This window comes from Octopus bimaculoides, chromosome 6 (assembly GCF_001194135.2).
Source record: "Octopus bimaculoides isolate UCB-OBI-ISO-001 chromosome 6, ASM119413v2, whole genome shotgun sequence".
Lineage (NCBI taxonomy): Eukaryota > Metazoa > Mollusca > Cephalopoda > Octopoda > Octopodidae > Octopus > Octopus bimaculoides.
This window is the reverse complement of record NC_068986.1, coordinates 3,082,809-3,090,198: the sequence shown is the minus strand read 5'-3', so window position 1 is coordinate 3,090,198 and position 7,390 is coordinate 3,082,809. Positions and strand designations below refer to the sequence as shown.

Sequence of the window (7,390 nt, the reverse complement as noted above, 5' to 3'; positions counted from 1 at the left end):
AATCCCTGCTATTGATAAATTGTATATCATTGATTACACACAGTTTTTTTTTTTTTCTCGCCTTATGAAATGAAATATAATCTGATAGAAAACTATATTTTCTTCTCATAAGACAGTTTGACATTTTTCTTCCACACCTCATGTTCTTCAATTCTTCCAGTAAAATCTACTTCACTAAAAATTAAGCATTGCTTTACTTTAAACTATTTTGCATTTGTATTTTTGTTTGTTTTATGTAAAACAGAAAGAAGTCTTTTTTGTTTTTTATTTAAATCGAAATAATCTGAAAAATCCTTTTATTAGATTTTGTTTAAATTATGAAATGAAATTTTATTTGAAAATGCTATACAATGATAAAATAATTTGACATATTTCTAATATATTCGTTAGTATTTGGTGTTTGTATGAAAATATACTGGAACCTCCAATTATACTACAGCATTCTAGGAATTTAGTACAACCTTATTTCAATTGTTTATTTTTCATTTATTTATTTTTTTCATTTGTTTAATCTTGGAGAAAAGAGACTGTATCAGGGAATAGTCCTTTCCTCCAAATTAAACCAGTGGATAAACGGTACCTCTGAGACAGGTGAGATCGACACAGTTTTATGTTGGTAGCTGCAGTCAAAATACGTGGAGGGAAGGAATTCCAGAGGGATGATGTTCTGTGTGTGGAGGGATTAAGAGCAGTAAGTGGTTAGTGCTAGATGGTGTGGGAGTGGTATGACGGTGATGTGGATAACAAGAGTAAAATAAAAACAAGTGAGTCAGGAGCGCCTGAGTTGTGGGGTGGGGGGTGGAGGTACAGGAGCTGAACCAGAAAGAACAGAGGTCACTGTACTAATAGTAGGTTTAAAAAAGAAAAAAAAGAGAGGATGCAAGTGAGAGAGAGAGAGAGGGAGGGAGACTGTGCATCAGAGACTGGAGTGTGTTCATGAGTGACTTAAAATGTAAGGGTCACTTACAAGAAGTGTGGATGGGGTGTGAGTGAAGAATCAGTTCTCTTTGAATCATAAATTGGTATACTGAATTAAAAGGCCTAGAACAAAATTAAAATATTTTGCCATGAATTTTTTTTTTTTTTTTTTTTTGAGGATCCAGTTGCTTTGACTGAGTGAACCTGTGACAAGAGACAATCCAGTTGTGACTATCATGTCTATTTCGTGACTTCTTGAACTATATTATGTTCTGTCCCCTTATTGTTTCTAGATGGAGGAGTTATGATTTCAGGGAAATTGAATTTTTTTTTTTGTTTTTTGTTTTCTTTTAAACAGAAAGTTGAGCTACCCACACACAGAAAGGCTTCGTTTTGCCTTTGGTTTTCCATGCTATTGTAATATGTAGCTTGTCGTTGGCATTTTCAAACCCGGCAGAGCCCACCTTTCTCTCTCCACGCTCATTCGTAGCCAATTTCTTTCAGGAAGAAAGACAGTTGGACGAGCTGGCAGAAACGTTAGAGCGCCGGGCGAAATGCTTATTGGTATTTTGTCTGTCTTTAACGTTCTGAGTTCAAATTCCGCCGAGGTCAACTTTGCCTTTCATCCTTTCGGGGTTGATAAATTAAGTACCAGTTATGCACTGGGGTTGATGTAATCGACCTAATCCCTTTGTCTGTCCTTGTTTGTCCCCTCTGTGTGTAGCCCATTGTGGGCAATAAAGAAATAAGAAAGACATTTGGACAGACAGAAAGGGTAGAATCAGCCCCAGTGCAAGACTAAAAGAATGAAGAACAAAGTTGACTTAGATATGAAATAAGAGTGCAGGGAGTTGGATTGATTACTACAAAGCAATCTGACACTGTAATGAGCCTGCAAATTGGTTGCTTTACATACAGGATTGGTGGGGATGGAATTTTAATTGTCAAATATGAGGATATTTGAAAACAAATTTTAATCAACTTTTAAGATATTATCCAAAAACAAAAATAGAAAAAAAATGTCCGCTTTGTAGTAAAATAAAATAGAAATAAAAGAAACTGTTAATGCATCTTGTAACAGTTTTATTCTTAAATATGTAATAAGTGGGACACGACTATTGTATGTGTTATGTTTGTATTATATTTCTTGAATCACATTCTAAATCCTCTCTTATCATTTTGCTAATACTTCATTCTTTGTTCATCAAGCTTTTGAAATAGTTTAGCCTCATTCTCTGACAAGCTTTGTGCAAACAGTACAGATTGGCCAAATAAGAAGTTTAGTTCTTTTTTGGCGGGACAGTGGATATCGAAGTTGAAAAAGCTATAAATAATACTGTGTAAATATTGAGTTAAAAAGCCTGTTGGATAAAAGAAGTCAAAGGCTGCCTGTGGGACTTTCTGTCTAACGTGCATTTTAACCTAATGTTTACATTGTATCATTTATAGCTTCATCTGCTTCAAGATTCACTGTTCCAAAAAAAAAGAAAAAAGGAATTATTTCACATTCTCTTGTTTATAAATTCTTATGACATCAACAATAAGTTTAGTATATTTTGAGTTATCTTATTCAGGTTTGGTGTGATAGCAGGTGGAAAAATACAGGAGATAAAAATACGGGGTTGATATTAGAACTATTACTAAAATAGATATTGTCTTTGCATTTGCTTTAAGTATGTAATGATTTCTAACTTGCTAATTAGGTTCATGAATGTTGTAATCATTCGTTTGTTTTCTGATAATTACGTAACCATGTTAGTTTCGTGGTGTGATACATTAAGTACACATAGTCAAGTGTAACATTAGAAATACTTTTGTCTAGATTTGGTACTTGCTAGAAATACTGACTTCTCACTCAAAATTTTCTCTGTAATTTCATGAAAACAACATTGAAAATCTTGTAGAAAGTTTGGCCTGAAGTTTCAGCCAACTTGTCAAATGCAACAGCTGCATTTACTGAAACACTTGAATTGTTACAAACTTCTTTGCTAATTCAATGGTGATTAACAACTATTTTTTTTTTAAATGCATATAACTAAATAAATGTCTAATTGAAGCCTGTAGAAGTGAAACTTGTGCAACTGCCAGCTGTGTCTGCATGCATGCGTGCATGTGTGTGTGTGTGTTTGTGTTGGGTTGAGCGCCTTCATATTTCATCACCAAATTCAAGCCATGAATTTTCCTGATTTTGTATATCTGAGACCGCAATATCATGTTGAAATCTGAAGTAGACAAGATTACATAGACATTCCCTCATTGACACACATTTTGCTGGGTAACGTTGTTTCATTTTGCTTTGGTTTAAATACAACTGAAGGAGCAATGTTTTAAGGGTGAGAAGTTCATTTTGAACTTGCATGATTCGTTCAGTTTTCATTTACTGCTCACTGCTGTTATAGTTTCTGAATAGATTAACAATGATGAACATATATTTGAAAATGTTGACTTCCAATGCATTTTTGTTTATAAACCTTTCCTGGCCACTCAGTTAGTTAGATACTGCAGTCAGGTTTCTCTACTCCCACACTTCATAATCTTAAAACAAAGGACACATTGAATAATGGTAATATCGTCTGGGATATACTGTATCAGAAAAAATGGGTTGGGCATGCAACTAGGTCTTTTCTTTGTAGGCTGACCCCAGTATCAGAAGAGGACAAAAATTTGCACAATAAGACAATAAAAAAAAAACACTCCATCAAATTCTGTTATAATGGTCATTATTCTAATAACATTCACAGACTCTCTTTCCCCCTCTCTCTCTCTCTCTCTCTCTCTCTCTCTCTCTCTCTCTCTCTCTGTTAGTAATTTGGAGGAAAGCTTCAATACCAGAATCATTTGTTTTCTCTATCACTTCAGGTCAATAAGTTTGGTCATTGTTTATAGATACATATGACCAACTATGACTCAAATGATTACTAAAAGTATCTCTGTCTACCAAAGTACCTACTTTACAAAATAACCAAGAAATTGTATTCAGGTTTTGTGTTTCTAGCCCAAAGAAACTTAATTTGATGACTAACACTAGTTAATGTTGCAAAATCCTGTTTTGGAAAGGATGTCAAACAAATTTTCTCTGTTTCCTTTTGTGTTCCATTTCTAGAGCACCACCTCCTCTCTAGTGCATGACATTAGTATTACTGGATCCTTTAATACACTTAACTACTACTACTACTACTGCCATTTTCTCCACTATCTGGTAAATATATTTGTATATTAAATCTGAATACATAAGAGATTGAAGTGGCTCAAGTGATATGTATATAGAGAGCAGAGTTTGGTGCAGTTTTCTGACTTGTTTCTGTCAAACTGTCCTACCCAGGTCAGCATAGAAAACATGTTGATGCTGATGGTTAGGATGATAATCATTAATCATTTAAAACATCCACATTTCCATGGATGTGTGTGTGTGTGTGTGTGTCTGTATATATAGGTGCAGACATTGCTGTGAAGTAAGAGGTTTGGTTCTCAGTCACATGGTTCAGGGTTCAGTCCCACTGCATGGTGCCTTGGGAAAGTGTCTTCTATAACCCTGGACCGACCAGAGCCTTATGAGTAGATTTAGTAGACAGAAACTGAAAGAAGCCTGTTGTGTGTGTGTGTATATATATATATATATATATATATATATATATATATATATATGGGAGAATGTACGAAAAAACAACAACAGACGAGGACAGGTGGTGTAAATAACAAAAGGATGTATTAGTATGACGCTCGGGAATACGGAAAGTCTTTGACGTTTCGAGCTACGCTCTTCAACAGAAAGAATACGGAGACAAGGAGAAAAACACGGAGAAAAAAAATTGAATAGTATTCAGTCAACGGTCAATCGTAGTTATGGCTGACCGGAAGTTAGAAATTTTTTTTCAGGAGAGCTAAGAAAAGGGGGAGAAAGAACGGTGATCGAAGAATGAGGGGCTGTGTGTGTGGGAGATAGAATGCTGGTGATCTTGACGGATGTAGTGTGAAAATGGGGAGGGGAGAAAGGAGTTGGTCAGTTGTAGTGTGTGCATGGTGTGATGCGAGGGTGTTGGTGTGATGTGATGTGAGAGTGTTGGGAGGTGGGGAGATATATATATATATAAAGAGAGAGAGATTATGAGAGGTAATGGTGTCAATAAGACCCAAAGGTGTCGAGTAAGTGTTATGGACAGACCATAGTTAAGCTCCAGGTTCGGTGATCATGCAAATAAGGAGTCCAATAAGTAGGTCACATATCAACATGCGTATATATAAAAAAAAATTTTCAGAATGAGATAAAAAACCAAGACTGTGAAGATTTTAGAACATTTATAAATAGGTCTTACAGCTGTTTCCAGGATATTTATTATATCCCTTCATCGGAGACGGTGTGAGAAAATGGTTAAGTAATAGTTAATTTAGATAAGATAGGAAATAGAGAGTGAAGTGGAGGAATGAAAACAGAAGTGAGATATGCAGGGATGTTGCATTTGTAGATCCATTATTTAGGCAGAATGGTATACATAGAAGATTCCAATACCATGTGAGTAAGTTCCAATAGTATTTAAAATTGGTCATTCCAGGTATAGAGTTTGTACACAGTGCTATTGAAGTGAGGGTTTTATTTAAAGTGACCTAAAAGTAGGGAATGTATTAGTAAGGTCAAATAAAAATATAAAAATTTATCATCATTGTTTAACATCCGCTTTCCATGCTAGCATGGGTTGGACGATTTGACTGAGGACTGGTGAACCAGATGGCTGCACCAGGCTCCAATCTGATCTGGCAGAGTTTCTACAGCTGGATGCCCTTCCTAACACCAACCACTCCAAGAGTGTAGTGGGTGCTTTTACATGCCACCAGTGCTCTCTGTGGTGCTCTAAACATAACAGTAGCAGTCATGCAGTCATAGATCTCCTTGTCAACTCGTGACCAATTAAAGCCGCTTCCTAAACTCTAGCTCTGTGGAAGCATTCTGAGAGTCCAAGAAGTTGCTTTGCATGAGTTTGATTTGAGTGGATAAAGTGGCAGACAGCATTGAGCCCACTTTTCGTGCAATTAGTGACACAACAGAGGGTTGTACGACCATAAGACGATCATAAGTAAACAGCACTTCAGGTTTTTATACAAGTTTACCTTCTTCTAGAACTTCTCAACCATTTTTAATCTATGGATCCCTTTGATTACTAGTTTATTCTGGTGGACCCCCATAGCCATTCTGTATTTTGTTTCCCCTTAATTGACTTAAAAGAAAAACAAGATATTGTTTTGGGCTGAGTGGGGGTGCTAGATTCCCTTGTTTGAAAATATAAGGACACAGATCGTGTCGTATAGCCAGCTGGAGCCGATGTCTCCTGGGGCTAAATTATAGCAACATTTGTCCTAAACCAGGACTGCCATGTTATGTTGGCAAAAATCTTTACTCCAAAATACTGTTACGGAATATCTATTGTTGTGAGATTTAAAATTAGTAATTTTCTAACATTCCAACACTAAGTAACTGGACCAAGCCATCTTACTATTTGTAATGAACTGAAATTTAAAATTGATTGCCCCTTCTTCAGTATAAATTGTCCTTGTGCATATCATCATCATCATCATAATTTAACAACTGTTTTCATGTTGGCATGGGTTGGATGGCTTGATAGAAGCTGGTGAGGCAGGGGTTCCAGTGTCTGTTTTGGCTTGGCTTCGAAGGCTGGATGCCCTTCCTAACACCAACCACTTTACAGAGTATACAGAATGTTTTATATGTATACCATCATCAGTGCTTTCTACATGGCAGGAGTAGCAGTGCACAGTTAAAGTAATGAATGTCTCTTATCAGAAATAGAGCCCTGGATTCAGTACTTTTCAATATTTTGTTTATGGTCCATCATTCCTGAGTTCAAATCCTGCTTGGGTTGACCTTTGTCTTTTTATCTACCAGATGACAAAATCAGTAAATCAATACTAGTCAGTCCAATGGGGGAGCTTTTGTATTACAAATAGCAATTATATCAACCCCCTTTAAATCATATCCCACTGCCTTAACTAAACAAAAAGACACATATATAATGTAATTCATATTTACTGTGTCTGAAAAAGAAAGAAAAAATCTCAGAGTTTTATGGCTGCAACATATTTGGTCCAAAACATATTCAGTCAGGGAGGACCAATGCCAAAATGAATAATAAACTGGAAAGATTTAATTTCTTTTACAAAATTTGACTTTTGTGACTCGTTAAAAGATATAAAAATTGCCAAATGGCTTCTTTGGGATTCTGTGGCTTTTTGAACTTAATACAATGATTTATCTTTCAGTTTATCAGGAAATATACTGTTATGCTTAAAGCCATTTCAAGAATCAATCAAGTGGTGTTTATACTTATTGAAATTGTTCTAATAATGTCATTTAGAATTAATTGTTTGCTGTTTTCTATTTGCATGTTGTTAATACATATTTTTTTTAGTTAGTTTAAATTATTCTTGTTCTTACGTATCTCTATTATTATTATTATTATTA

The 7,390-nt window shown here is 35.4% G+C and overlaps 1 protein-coding gene across 3 annotated transcripts in view; it reads left to right on the top strand.

Annotated features, from left to right (window-relative positions):
* Positions 1-7,390, top strand: part of LOC106875299 (N-chimaerin) — a 139,133-nt gene that overhangs the window by 93,533 nt on the left and 38,210 nt on the right. The window lies entirely within an intron of this gene.